This window comes from Ovis canadensis, chromosome 11 (genome assembly GCF_042477335.2).
Source record: "Ovis canadensis isolate MfBH-ARS-UI-01 breed Bighorn chromosome 11, ARS-UI_OviCan_v2, whole genome shotgun sequence".
NCBI lineage: Eukaryota > Metazoa > Chordata > Mammalia > Artiodactyla > Bovidae > Ovis > Ovis canadensis.
Window position 1 is genome coordinate 33,341,229 of NC_091255.1, and position 15,947 is coordinate 33,357,175.

The 15,947-nt window shown below is 39.6% G+C and overlaps 1 protein-coding gene across 1 annotated transcript in view; it reads right to left on the reverse strand.

Moving 5' to 3' along the window:
- Positions 1-2,816: 2,816 nt before the first annotated feature.
- UBE2G1 (ubiquitin conjugating enzyme E2 G1) overlaps positions 2,817-15,947 on the reverse strand; it is an 88,572-nt gene continuing 75,441 nt past the window's right edge. The window contains exon 6 of the mRNA XM_069603180.1: positions 2,817-5,857. The gene's annotated coding sequence lies outside the window, so the exon portion shown is untranslated. The remainder of the gene's footprint in view (positions 5,858-15,947) is intronic.

Below are 15,947 nucleotides of genomic sequence, written 5' to 3' on the forward strand. Positions count from 1 at the left end.
GCTGCACTAAGCAGGCAGCCCTTAGACTAAGGCGGGCAGGGGAGTACTTGCCAGACCCAACAGAGGTGCCATAGCTCAGTGCTTCCATGTCAAGAATGGTGAGCCCTTGGGCCATTAGGGTAGCCAAGCAGAGGCAGCCTCATCTGTTATCCTAAGCTGCTGCTGCCAAGTCGCGTCAGTCGTGTCCGACTCTGCGACTCCATAGACGGCAGCCCCCCAGGCTCCTCTGTCAGAGTGCCCTACAGATATATTCTAGGTCATAACCTAAAAGTGGTCAGGAAGTAATGCCATAGCTGATGGCTGGGTTTATATCATACGACTTATTTTTGCCCCTTCACCAGCACTAGCCTACTGTCTGGCATACAGCAGGTGCTCAGAATATTTGATGAGCTGTTGCTGTGAGCTATACCAGGAGTCAGGAGAACTGAGCTCAGACTTGGCTTTGCTGCTGATTTGTAGTGTTGATCATGGGCAAATCTCTGCAAGGTCTAGGCTGTTTCATCAGATTCTCCATCGATTTGAAGAGAGAGTTTGACTAGGGGGATCGTGACCTCCTTTTAGAATCTGATGGGATCCTCTGCTGTAGAGTAGTACACATGTAGGAGCAAACAAATTTTGCTTGGACTAGATGCCCACAGTCAAACAAGAACTCATCTTAAGGGATTTAATCAACTCAAGGGCTTTACTACCTTATCACAGCCTAACTTCAAGAAACCCTCTAACAGAAGTGAAAGCACTCTTAGTGATATCTGTAATATTAATACAGCCCTGTGTCTGGGCCCTTGTCTTCTGAGTAGACTTACTGGCATAAAAACTCTGGACTTAATACATCCTGTGAAACTAAACGTCTGGAGTACTCAGTGAATTACACCCTGTAGGCTTGGATGGAGCTACATTAGATGTGATCTAAAATATAGACATTTTAGACCTAATTCACATCTTGTCTGATATGGAAGAACGTTGTGTGGTGATGTCTCCGACAGGGAGCATGAAGTGCATGAATAGTTAAATGCTGCCTGCCTTAAGAGCACAGGAGAACAGACTCTAGGGAGGCAGTGTCATTTCACGGTAGAACGGGAGGGAGGCAATCACTAGCCTGGTAGTCCTATGATTTGGGTTCAAGTACTGGCCTCAACACATTAACTCTTTATGTGACCTTGGAAAAACTGTTCCAAAGCTAAGAGGTAAAGCACCAAGTAAGGGAGTTCGTGAAACTGAATCCCGGCCATCAAACTTACTTGCTCCAGTCTTCATAAATTACTCTGAACCTGTTTATGCCTGTGGATCCTTCTTAGGATTTGACTAGATCCCTTACAAAAAGAACATCTAGCACAAGCCTGCCACAAAGTGGAGGCTCAGTGAAGAGGAACTTGACTTCTGGTGCGCGTTAGGAATAAGGGGAAGTCACCAGGCTACTACAGTTCCTTACACACACAGTACTATTATAGTTGTTTCTAATGGAGACTGCTGGTAAGGGAAAACCAAGTACCTGTCTGTGACCTTCTGTGCAGCTCCTGTGTCCAGGATGTGTCTGGTTGCCTTTTGTGAAAGCCTTTCCCTTCACCTTCAGTTTATTTCACTTATGTGAATAGGATTCAAATTCCTTCTTAATCGTTTCAGTGCAGCTCAGTGGGGTGTGCAGACTCAGTGGAACAGGAAGCCTTGTCCTACCTTGGCAGCCAGGTTACACCATCTGAAACTGAGCAACCAAAAGTTCCTTATCCTGGAAATACTTAGCTGTGAGAATTGAATCCTGTTGAGGTTTGCAGTCCTCCAGAAAATGAAAATTTTTAATTTGGTGAAGTGTTACCAACTGTAGAGAGAGATGGAAAATCAACGGGTCCTTCCTCAAAGCCTAGGGCATTGCACACAGTAGGCACAGTCAAGAACTGGTTCATTTGCATTGGAAATGGCATCCAAATAAAACTTTATTGCTATGTACCTTGAATAGATCATTATGCTTAAAACTGACATTTAAAGTTTAGGAACATCATCTAGACCTTTCTATAACAGTTTTATTTCAAATATATTTTTCAGAAAAATTAAAACTGAAAAACGAGCCACCATTTTCCCCAAACTACCCTGAAGGAGGATTTTCTTCTTGTGATTAAGAGATCTGGCTCCTTGTTCTTTTCTGAAGAGGCCTTTAAACCACTGGCAACTTCTATCAAGAAAGACAAACTTTCAACACCTCCAAACCAATACAAAACTATATTTAAGGATGCAGGGTAAAAGGCTGAATATTCACATCCTGAATCCTGTTGGGAGTTTGCAATCCTTCAGAAAAAAATGTTAATTTGGAAAAATTAAGGGGAAAAAAGTACGCAGGTCTTGCCTCATTTGCCACTAACTTACTGATCCTGGGCAGGTATCTGGGTCAGGCTTGCCCATCTGTTTAGAGAAGGGAAGGTGGTGACTGAGATGGTGCCTCTGGGTCTCTTCCAGTTCACTCACATCTGAGTCTGGGTTCTTTACCTTTTAGCTTATTTTCATGGTTGAGCCAGTTTAGGCTACAGACAAAATCCCCAATAATGCTCTAACAGGTGCTCTTTTTATTTTACATAAGGTTCTAAATCAGCATGCATGAAATTCTGATGATGAATGGTGGCTGGCCCCATACTGGAAATTTTAAGACTATTATATGAGATTGGAAGTCAAGTGAACTTCCTACCTTCTGGTTCCTTCTTTAAATGAAGTTTTAAAAATTATTTATCAAGATTCCCCTGTGGACCCTTTGGTATCATGTGCTGTTTATATAGAAAGAATACCATAACTTACTTTGGAGACCTGCACCCTAAAACCAAAACAGCTCATGATACAGCCTCTAAGTCATCATTTATTGATTCATAGAGCACCCATCACATGATCCAGGTGCTTTACAATACAGTAAACATCACAACAGAACTCTCATATAAATACAATCAACAAATTACAGGAAAAAAAAAACTGGAATGAAGCAACATTAGGTCAAATTTCAAAGATGCTGAGAAGTGGCAGTACACAAAAGGTAATTCCACCAACTGGAGACCAGATGGGCAAAGATACACAGGCATGACAATCCCAAATGGGCAGATTTGTAGAGGGTGAATGAGCATATAAAATAAAATTTCACAACCAACAATGAAGGCCATTAAAGATACTATGACACCCGAGTGATCACAGAACTAGTCGAAAAACCTCACAAAGATATTACCTTGTAATGACAAGGAAACCAACCTCATTTGGATTTTAAGCTCACCAAAAGAGGCCAGAAAGCCACGGAAATCGTCCATCTCATTATGAGCCCAGACTGAAATCGATAAGCCTTTACAAGAAATTGGAGTAAATTTAGGAAACAGCCAACAGTTCTACAATCCATAAGACTATACAGGTGTTGTTGACAGTTGGCACGTGGTCAGGGAGAAAAATCCTTTCCCTAAAGCAGAGGACTCACCTCACACAAAATGATGAGGCATTGCTGGGACAAAAGCCACCGGAATTAGTGTCACCTGAGTGTGGTTTAATATCAAATGTAGAGCCATTTAGATTCACACTGTCAGATGAACGCTGGGAAAGGCACAGATGACATCTCTGACAGAGGAAGCTGAAACATCTCTGGAGGTTTGTGTTTCCATATGTAGCATGGTCAGGGCACCAGGTGGTAAAGGGCATCAAGAGGTTTGCTCATTTCTGGCTCTCCAACTCCTCAAGATCTAGCCCTAAAAAACATACGATTACACCAAAGTAACTGCAAAAAGTGGCACTTAAGAGTTTAAGAATAGTTGTCCCTGAGTTACTTGGTCCTTTGCTCCTCCCTGAAGAGTCAAATCCCAGGTTTTAACTCAAGAGATTGCTAGGAGAATTACAGCCATAAGAGAGCAAAATTCAGACTCCATCTTGCCATGAACCACCATCACGCGGGAATTTAAGAATAAAAGGGATGGCATTCAAAGTCCCAGGTAGGTATGCAGTACTGGTACTTCGGGGAAATAGTGCTGACAGAGTCTTTGAAAGAGTAAAGTCACAAGCGAAGTTCTTGGAGAAAACTGGCTGCAGTGACTCAAAACAGTTTCACATTCAGCCATCACACATTTACAGGCTTGCTTTTTGTTTTTTAATGCTTCAGAGTGAAGAAGAGGCTGAGATTTAGAAAAATCACTCTCTACTCTGACTACATCCTCAATTATTTCACTTTAAAAAGGACACACAAAGTTTTTAAAGGACTGGCTACTTGCAGGAATCCTTTCATTCTGTCAAATAATTTCTCCAAACCCCACAAAGCAGAGATGTACCAGCTCTCACTGATTCTCACAGTTAAACACCATGTCTCATCAGGTACTGTCTCAAGTTCTGCCCCTTCTATGCCAAACACTGTCCCAGTCCCAACTTCACACCAAACACAGAAACCTGGGCCCACCTTTAACACTGCACATGCTTATTTTACCACTTCCTGAAAACTGTTTTAGAAAACTTATAGTATGAAATATATTTATGCTCAAACAGTAAGAAAAACCCAAGTGGACTATGTCAGTGACAGAATCTGTATGTCAAACAGCAAAGCATTTATAGCCCTGTAATGCTTTGAGATTCATATAAGAATCCACAGAGATTCTTATATGAATCCACATATACTGCCATGGCCGTGTGGTTTTCAAGTATTAAGTTTGTTTGCATAAGGAATCAACCTGAGATTTTTCTAAACTGCACTTCTCTGACACATTATTATAACCTTCATTCAATACAATAAAAGCCAACAACTTGACAAATTATTGGAAAAAAATTATATTTTGGAAGAACTCACTACATAAGGTGACAGAATTCCAAAATCAAATTACATGAAAATATACATCGCAATTTCTTTGTACAATAGGTGAGAAAATTCTGCAGTATTAGAAGAATAGAGGCAAAGAAATATGAAGGGCTAAGGGGAAGGGTATGAGGGTAAACAGCATTTTTAATGGCAAACCCAGAAGTTAAGTAGAAAGCCTGTAGCTGTGCATGCTTTATTCATCCAACCTTCACATTAGGTAACTGAGGGCAAAAATAAAACCAAATCAGAGTTTTGTGTTGTTGGGAGTAAATTTCAATCATTTAAAATCTGAATTGAGTTCAGAACTAACTCTTGTTAGTTCCTAGGGATAATGACTGAATTCAAGAGCTCTCAACGACAGAAAAATGTTATTGCTGTATCCAATCTGAGAGATGGGTGCAGGTACAATACAAAAGGGAGAAAGCACCTCGTGATGACCGCTCCTCTGAAGTCATCATTAAAAATCAAGTAGTTGCTTACTGAGTACTTCGGTATTTGAACTAAATGATTTGAAAACTTTCTGGCAGACAGAAGAGATAAAAGCAAAGGGGAGTGTGTCAAAACAAAGAAGATACAAAAGTTTAGTAAGTGGAAAGAGTTTAATGAAGCCTCAATGGTTTAAAGGAAATTAAATGGAAACTTTTAATCCTAATTGCTGTTTATCTGACATGCTTTAAGGAGTCTTTTAAAACTGATAAGAAACAATGAATAGGGAAGAAAACCTGCTAAATTTTTTAGAATTTACACGATTCTTATTCCACTACGAGAAAGCATTATTTGGTACAAGGTGTATTTGTGGATGTACATGAACAGTATATATATTATCCGGGTCATGTTGTGCTATGTACAGGTCTTTACAATTCTTCCTGAAGGTTAAAACAGTTCATTAGAATTCAAAATGCGTAATCATCTGTAAGTTGGCACTTGTTAGGCTCTTGTCAGCACTGATACTGGCATGTTTTATTGCAGCCCAGTTCCAGCCAGTGTTTGCCAACTTGTTACAACAGAAGTCCAGCAATAGGTGGGTAGAGTGCAGGAAAAACAGTGCCATGTTTCTCAATTGGAGACCTACAAGAAAGCAAACAGCATTATATAATGAATTTTAAAGTTATAAAAGGATTAATTGGTTAGCAGTTTTTATTTGTATTCCACTTCTTGGGAAACAAATTCTTCATTTCACTTTAAGCTCACTTTTGCCCATGTCCAATATGGTAGCCACATCCAACCATTTCATTTTAAATTCAAATAATAGTTCATAAAGTTTTAAATTTAGTTCCTCAGTCACACTACCCACATATCAAGTGCTCAGTATGCCTAGTGACTACCATACTGGATACTGCAAATATAGATTATATCTACCAGTGAAGAAGGTTCTATCACACAGACTTAACTTATAGACTTCGGCAAGTTTGGTCCAAACCTATTTTATCCATCTTGCCTCCAACAAATGATCTTCTCTCCCAATTAGACTTTTCTATCATTTTGTATCTGCTGATTCCATGTCTTCAATTAGACTAGAAGAACCACAGCTAAATAAAAACACCCGTCACCTTATGGAGTGCTTATTATGTGCCAAGCAGTATACAAAGTGCCTTAAAAACTCATCTCATGTAATGCGCATAATCACCATATAAAGGGTTTTCCCCCATTTTACAGAGAAAAGAAAGACAAGGTCACAGAGCTAACAAATGGCAGTTTTCTGTTCAAAAGGTTAACAAAACACTTGTTTCAGTTAAAACAAAATCCAGTGAAATGATTAAACTTTTTAGAGCCTTTATTATATGAATGTGCCCTTTGAAATATGTAAGGGGAGCACAAGAAAGGGGCAAGGGAGAAAAATGCCTGTTACTGTTAGATCAGATCAAGCGCTTCAGAAACTCAGGAGTCTGTATCACCTGCCAAACCACTGTTGGTCACAAAGAAGACTCATACATAATGACTAGGAATCCAAGGGATAGAATTTTAAACTAACAAAGAAGCCAAACGTACTTATTAGAGCCAGCATGGCAAATATTTAACTTATACCAGACATGTGAAAAGTTCAATGTGTCTTCTAAATCCCCAAATGAAGTTATCAATATTACAGTCACCCAAATTCAACCATACCAAAGCTCTGCAGTGGGCAGGAAGAAAGCTGTGGGATATCTATGGCCAAATATGTGCCTGTTTCTAGAATCTAGACTACCTCCTAAGACAGCTCCTGAGAAGTAGAATGACTGCTAAATTTCTCCCCAAAGGGCTCGTACCAACCAATGTCAATGATCCCCAGCAAAGCGCTGAATCCACCAAACCTTTCGCCAGCACCAGGTTCTATCCTTTGCACACAGATACACATATACGTACATATTTTATTAGAAAATCTAAAGGCACAGACTGACCCTCAAGAACAATTGTAATGAACAGGATTGTAATTTCCAGGTTATGTTACTTAAAACATTTTTCTAAGGATTATATACCACACTCAAATTAATCCCTGGCCAGTTAACTTCTCAGGGCTGAAAAAGAACTGGGTATAGAACTTAGGCATTCAGTAATCATTCTCTTATGATATGAACAAGAAATTTCAGGGCCACAAAACAATCATTTAAAAACCATTTCCAGGTGAGGTTTTAAAGAAAAATACTCCAGAGAAGACTGACTACAGAAAGTCATTAATTACCTAATATCAGACATTCAAGCCGTTTAATAGTGAGGAACCAGCTTTAAATAGCTTTAGCTTCTTCAGCAGGAAGAGGAAAAAATCTATTTCTTCTCCTTTGAATAAAATATATTCTAAACAGAAAAAAAGCCTTGGTATAGCAAACAGCAAGTTTGTTGTTCTTTTCTCTAGAAAGAAAAATTCTAGAAGCTAAATTTACCTAATACTCAAATAAATGGTGTTGATCTAAAATATAAAATAGTCATTTTAAATATATAAGCAGATCCTATTTCTGGTTTAAAATAAATCTGTGTGGTGGTGTTAAAAATCACACTATTTTTATATCAACTTTATGAAATAACTTAAGTATCTATTTTTTGCCTTAAACCTAAGTCTTAACTATTCTTGATTCCTAACCTACAAATCTGGAGATGGTTTAGCTTCAAAGTGTCTTATTCCATTTATTTCTAAAACTAGAATCATATCATTAATTTTCCATGTGGCTACACATTTTAATCTTTTAAAAGGCCTAAAAAATAAAAAGCAGACATGCATGCTGTAAAAAAACAACACACACAAAAAACACTTTTTGATGTTAAAAGACAATAATGAAAGTCATTTCTCACTCAAGGGTAAGTGTCCCAATAATCTCAACCATTCTTAAGTGAAAGCAGTCCATAATTTAAACAGGTTTGTATCAAGGCATTACCTTTCTTCCAGAAGTTCCAGTTCATTCTACACTGCCACCAAGTGTGGTGGCACTAAACAACTCTCCCCCACCACCAACCCATCCTTCTCCCCCAAACTGAACTGTTCTTATTCTTCCCCTTATGTCATCCACTTTGGACCATTCATACACATTTCCTTTCTGAAGTCTGTAATAGCTCACTCTCCTAGCTCTTCTGGTGACGACCCAGCCCACATATTTCTGTCCCCAGCGTCTGAAGGATGCTGTCCTTGGCCCTAGTAAGTACTGCTCTCTGTACCAAATGAATGGACATCTCTACTCTGGAGACTTCTAATCTCACAGCCCTACGTTTAACCTCCATCCTAACCATTCAGTATTAGCCATGTGCTGACTTAAAGCCATGCTCTGCTATTACTCCCACTAAAGCTCTCCATGTGGTTTGACATTTCTGTGCCTGGTCTAACTGGCCAGGTGAACAGTTCTTTATTGGCCTGGATACTATCTGTGGTACTCTAGAGAACCCCTTCTTTCCCAAGAGAACAGTGCCTTTGGAAATATTCATTAACAAGAAATGAAATGAGCTCAGGGTGTGCTGTTCTTGGTGTTACCTCTCATTCCAAGATATAAATCTTAAACCTTAATAACATGCAACTGTTAAAAGGGAAGCAGATATATATTACTTACATTTGATATTAATAAAATATCAAAAGACAACTGGAAAGCACAGAGTGGACACTATGCATACACGTGTGTTATAGACACAGACAAATAAAATCACACTTGTATGTATATGGGTGGTGTTGGTGGGGGAGATTAGATTTCTGACAGATTAAACTGGTTACTTCTGAGAACTGGTGTGCTGAGATGGGAAAGAGGTTTACTTTTCCTTACATACAGCTGCAGCTCTAAAGGTAGCAGTCAGATTCAGAGGAAACCAAGCGACAGCCATGATATTTATGGGTATGAGAAGATGTTTCTAGAAGGGAGATCAATAGTCAATTCAGTTCAAATGCTACAGAAATTAAAAAACCGAAAACCTTTCCTAGAGGTCCAATGGTTAAGACTCCACGCTTCCACTGCAGGGGACACAGGTTCATTCCTGGTTGGGGAACTAAACCCCTCATGCCACAGCCAAAAAACAAACAACAACAAAAATACGCTCATCAAAACTGAAATTAAGCCTTTGAATGTGGCAAACAGGCAGCCCCTGGTCTCCTTACTACTTTAGTATTCTATGGAGAAGGAAGATAAGCACAACATGCTGGAAGACGGACAGTTAAGAAAAAAACAAGGCAAAGTCCTTTTGTTTCCCAGGTCCCTGTCTTCCTCCCTAAAGTACTACTGCAAAATTTAAGAATTTTATGTATTTCTTCTGGTCCTTTCTTTATAAAAAACTTTCATTCTGTCAGATAGCTACAACAGAATGGTGGGTTTTACTTTATAATATATATAAATGGTATCATTCTTTTTTCTTTTTATCACATTGCTTCTCCTATTCAAGACTCTGTTAACTATGTGATTACATATAACTAAGTCTACATTATGTATTTTCATTGATTAACAATATTGTAACTGATTAACTGATTAATTCTGATGGGCCTTTTAAAAATTACACACAGTACTATAAGCAGTATCTTTGTATGTATCATGTCTCTCTGTATACATGTGCTAGAGTTTCTCTTAACCTATACACCTAACTTGCAGGATAGGTGTTTTCAAATTGACTAGATATTACCAAATCACTCTCCAGTGTTGACAGAACAGCTTCACTTATGCCAGGAGTTCAAGTATATGCCATTTCCTGAAATCCTCACCAACACATGGGTTTCTTGGACCTTTTGATTTTGACAACCTGATGAATTTGATGTCATCCGCTGCAGCTTTGTATTTCTGCTTATAAATGCAGCTGAATTACTTGTGGCATGCATAACAACTATCAGCTTTCTTTTTGCTTCTATTATCTATTCATATCATTTTCCTTTGTGCTGATATTCTCATTGATTTTCAAAATTTTGTTGTAGACAGTAGATAGAAATCCTAAATATTAGATTAGAGAAATATTTTCCCAGTTTGCCACTTATTTTTCTTTTGTCTTGTCATAATATTTAAGTTTTGGCTTTTGATGTAGCCAAATTTACCATTTTTCCCTTTTATGGGTATTATTTGTGCCTAATAAATCCTTCTCTACTTTGATATTCTCCTGTATTTTGTTTTAGTAGTTTTGTTTTTCATATCTGTCTTAAGTTTTAAAACTTATTGGAGATAGCTTAGCCTCCTCCCTTTCTCAGTCAGCAAGACCACTACGGATCACCTGTATCAGTGGCCGTGAGATGGGTGTGTCCTAAAGCCCACTGAGGAGAGTTTTCACTTTTCTTCATAATGTTACTGTAGCAAAGGAGATAAGAAAGGCTCAGCATTTCAGGAGCCTTAATTTTTAAGGAGATATGGGTGAGATGTGGAGGCCAATCCTTAAATGATCCGAATATGAAACCCATCAAGGGTGTGGTCCTATTGAGATAACCACATACTGTGAATGTGGTCTCAAATAAGCAGGGGAGAAAAGACAGCTGCTTAGGACAAACAGAAGCCATATACAGATCCATATGTACTTCTACTTGTGAGCAATGGCTCTAGATTCACATGTACACACATGCTACTAGGTAAAGCAGTGAGTCTTCTGTCCTGCTGTTTTGGGTACAGTTCAGTTCAGCTCAATCACTCAGTTGTGTCTGACTCTTTGCGACCCTGTGGACTGCAGCACACCAGACTTCCCTGTCCATCACCAACTCCTGGAGTTTACTCAAACTCATGTCCATTGAGTCAGTGATGCCATGCAACCATCTCATCCTCTGTCACCCCCTTCTCCTCCCACCTTCAATCTTTCCCAGCATCGGTCTTTTCAAATGAGTCAGTTCTTTGCGTCAGGTGGCCGAAGTATTGGAGTTTCAGCTTCAGCATCAGTCCTTACTCTCAAGAATCTTCTCCAACACCATGGTTCAAAACCATCAGTTCTTTGGCACTCAGTTTTCTTTATAGTCCAACTCTCACATCCATACATGACCACTGGAAAAACCATAGATTTAACTAGATGGACCTTTGTTGCCAAAGTAATGTCTCTGCTTTTTAATATGCTATCTAGGTTGGTCATAACTTTTCCTCCAAGGAGCAAGAGTCTTTTAATTTCATGGCTGCAATCACCATCTGCAGTGATTTTGGAGCCCAAAAAAATAAAGTCTGTCATTGTTTCCCCATCTCTTTGCCATGAAGTGATGGGACCAGATGCCATGATCCTAGTTTTCTGAATGTTGAGTTTTAAGCCAACTTTTTCATTCTCTTCTTTCACTTTCATCAAGAGGCTCTTTAGTTCTTCTTCGCTTTCTGCCATAAGTGTGGTGTCATCTACATATCTGAGGTTACTGATATTCCTCCCGGCAATCTTGATTCCAGCTTGTGCTTCATCCAGTCCATCATTTCTCATGATGCACTCTGCATATAAGTTAAATAAGCAGGGTGACAATAGACAGCCTTGACATACTCCTTTCCCGATTTGGAACCAGACTGTTGTTCCATGTCCAGTTCTAACTGTTGCTTCTTGACCTGCATACAGATTTCTCAGGAGGCAGGTCAGGTGGTCTGGTATTCCCATTTCTTTAAGAATTTTCCACAGTTTGTTGTGATCCACACAGTCAAAGGCTTTGGCATAGTCAATAAGGCAGAAGTAAATGTTTTTCTAGAACTCTCTTGCCTTTTCAACGATCCAATGGATGTTGGCAATTTGATTTCTGGTTCTTCTGCCTCTTCTAAATCCAGCTTGAACATCTAGAAATTCACGGTTCACATACTGTTGAAGCCTCACTTGGAGAATTTTGAGCATCACTTTGCTAACGTGTAAATGAGTGCAATTGTGCAGTAGTTTGAACATTCTTTGGGACTGGAATGAAAATTGACCTTTTCCAGTCCTGTGGCCACTGCTGAATTTTCCAAATTTGCTGGCATATTGAGTGCAACACTTTTACAGCACCATCTTTTAGGATTTGAAATAGCTCAACTGGAATTCCATCACCTCCACTAGCTTTGTTCATAGTAATGCCTCCTCAGGCCCACTTGACTTCGCATTCCAGGATGTCTGGCTCTAGGTGAGTGATCACACCATCGTGGTTATCTGGATCATGAAGATCTTTTTTGTATAGTTCTTCTGTGTATTCTTGCCACCTCTTCTTAATATCTTCTGCTTCTGTTAGCTCCATACCATTTCTGTCCTTTATTGTGCCCATCTCTGCATGAAATATTCCCTTGGTATCTCTAGTTTTCTTGAAGAGATCTCTAGTCTTTCCCATTCTATTGTTTTCCTCTTATTTCTTTGCACTGATCACTGAGGAAGGCTTTCTTATCTCTCCTTGCTATTCTTTAGAACTCTCCATTCAAATGGGTGTATCTTTCCTTTTCTCCTTTGCTTTTCACTTCTCTTCTTTTCACAGCTATTTTTAAGGCCTCCTCAGACAACCATTTTGCCCTTTTGTATTTCTTCTCTTGGGGATGGTCTTGATCACTGCCTCCTGTACAATGTCTCGAACCTCCGTCCGTATTTCTTCAGGCACTCTATCAGATCTAATCCCTTGAATCTATTTGTCACTTCCACTGTGTAAAGGTAAGGGATTTGATTTAGGTCATACGTGAATGGTCTAGTGGTTTTCCCTACCTTCTTCAATTTAAGTCTGAATTTGACAATAAGGAGTTCATGATCTGAGCCACAGTCAGCTCCTGGTCTTGTTTTTGCTGACTGTATAGAGTTCTCCATCTTTGGATGCAAAGAATATAATCAATCTGATTTTGGTACTAACCATCTGTCTGGTGATGTCCATGTGTAGTCTTCTCTTGTGCTGTTGGAAGAGGGTGTTTGCCATGACCAGTGCGTTCTCTTGGCAAAACTCTATTAGCCTTTGTCCTGCTTCATTCTGTACTCCAAGGTCAAATTTGCCTGTTACTCCAGGTATTTCTTGACTTCCTACTTTTGCATTCCAGTCCCCTATAACGAAAAGAACATCTTTTGGGGGTGTTAGTTCTAGAAGGTCTTATAGGTCTTCATAGAACCGTTCAACTTCAGCTTCTTCAGCATTACTGTCTTGGGTTACACAGTGCCTTGTGTCCTAGTCAGGTTGCCTAGGAAATAGATTCTGAGACAGGTGTTTGTGTAAGGTTTACTGCGAAGTGCTTTGAAGAGCAACAGTGAGGGAAACAGGTCTAAGCAGATCTAGCGCAGCTCAAATACAGGCTTCAGTCAATCCCACACTGGAATGGCCTTTCAGATAATCCCCAAATTCAGAAAAAAACCCAAGTCTTTGTACCAACCCATTCTTTCTCCAAACCAAACAGTCCATGGATGCAAGTGGCTTCTGAGGAAAGGGACTAACTTGGGCAATTGATCTCTTAACTCCTAGAAAGCAAGTCAGCTATGAGTTATCAGCAGGCAACATTCCCAACAGGCTGAAGTATGATTATTTCCCTCTGGACAGGCAGTAACATCCACCACACCCAGAGCTTATCTTCTCTTACCATCTTATTTATTCCCTGGTGAAGCCAACCAATATATTGTGAGCTGACCTATGAAGAGGCCCATGTGACAAAACTTAGGAAGAACCCAGTCAACAGCCTGTGAGGAACAGAAACCTGCCGACGACCATATGACTGAACTTGGAAGCAGACCCACCCACAGCTGAACCCTGAGATAGATGGCTGCAGTGCCAGCCAGCACCTTGACTGCAGCACCATGACGAACCCAGAGCCAGAAGATTCGACATGGATCCCTGGCCTGTACAAAGCATGAGATAACAGATGTTGTTTTAGGTCACTGAACGGGGTAATTTGTAAAATAGCAAGGAAATTAATACAGTCCCTCTACCCTTGATTGGAGAAGGCAATGGCACCCCACTCCAGTACTCTTGCCTGGAAAATCCCATAGACGGAGCAGCCTGGTAGGCTGTAGTCCATGGGGTCGCCAAGAGTCGGACACGACTGAGTGACTTCCCTTTCACTTTTCACTTTCATGCATTGGAGAAGGAAATGGCAACCCATTCCAGTATTCTTGCTTGGAGAATGCCAGGGACGGGGGAGCCTGGTGGGCTGCCGTCTATGGGGTCGCACAGAGTCGGACACGACTGAAGCGACTTAGCAGCAGCTACCCTTGATACAGAACCAAAAGAGAGAATCCTTTTGCCTGGTGGTACAGAATGTGGCCATGTAGCTAATCTATGGGAGAGGGAAGACTTTGTTTCTCCCTTTGTCCCCTTACTTCATCCTACAATAATAACTTTTTGGTGGCAGGGAAGAATCTAAGACACAGAAAGTAAAATCCACACAGGAAAAAATTAAAATTCCACTGCATTACAATTAAGCACCTCTGTTCACCCAAAGATACTATAAAGAAAGTAAACTGACAAGGATAGAAATCAATAACCCAACTGAAAAATAGGAAAGACCAAAAAAAGCACTTCACAGAGGAAGTATCAATGGTCAAACACATTATAGTATGCAACTGCACTGGCAACTAGGGCAACACACATCAAGTCTATGATGACATCTCATTTGACACTAGATCAAAAACTTTGGGAAAGGACCTCCCTGCTGGTCCAGTGGTTAAGAATCTGCCTTCCAATTCAAGGAACGCAGGTCTGACCCCTGGTTACAGGAAGATCCCACATGCTGCAGGGCAACTAAGCCTGCACACTACAACTAGGGAAAGCCCATCCATTGCAGCGAAGACCCAAAAGAAAAAACTTTGGGAAAACAAACAAGACTTTCCAGAAGTCTGATAATACCAAATGTTAAAGAGAATATGGAGCAAATAGAACCCTTGTCCTTGCCAACAGGAGTATAAATAGATCCAATATTTTTAAAAACAATTTGGCATTATCTAGTCAAAGTGATGTGTATACACCTTTAACTTAATTCCACCCGTAGGTATACCCCCAAGAGAAACTATTTTAGTACATCTACAAGAAACAAGGATAGCTACATCCTCTGTAATAGAGAAAACAAAGCAAAATAGGGAAATTCCCTGGTGGTCAGTGTATTCACTGCCCTAGGCCCAGGCTGAATCCCTGATTGGGGAAGTGAGATCCTAGGAATCAGGCAGTACAGCCAAAAACAAGAAACAGCCTCCCCCAAATAAAAACAAAACAAAAACAGAAACAAGAATAAGCAAAAACAACAACAAAAACCAAAAGCCCCACTCTAGAGAAATAATGAAATGAGAACCAAGAGTAAATTTATCTAATGAAATAGTGAACATGGAATATAACTGCATATAACAAAGGACAATTTCAACAATATAATGTTGAGCAACAAAGTCACAAAAGAACATGATCAAAAACAGACATTATAATTCCACATATATTCAGCTCAAAAACATGCAATATGTTGTTTAGGAATAAAAATTGATGAAATTGTGAAGAAAAACAATGGCAAACATACAATTGGGAATATGAAAAAAGTATTGGTAGAGGAGGGGAATGTAGGAGATGTAACAGTTAATAATAAAGCTCTTTTTCTTAAAATAGGTGGCCGGTACAAAGATATAGCATGTACTCTGACTTTTTTAGATGCTACATTTCATAAGTAGGTTTTATCACCTCAATATTTAATTTAAAGCAAGAAAAACCAAAGAACTTAAATATCACACATTTGGTCAATTCATCAACACTGTGTCTTCTTCTAAGCCAGATGGGTGCCTACTATCTTTGGCTCCTTGATAGACTTAAAGCAGACTTGTGGACAGATGGTATACAAGAAAAGGAAAAATTTTCCTACTGGCCCTGTAAGTAATGAGCAAGGAG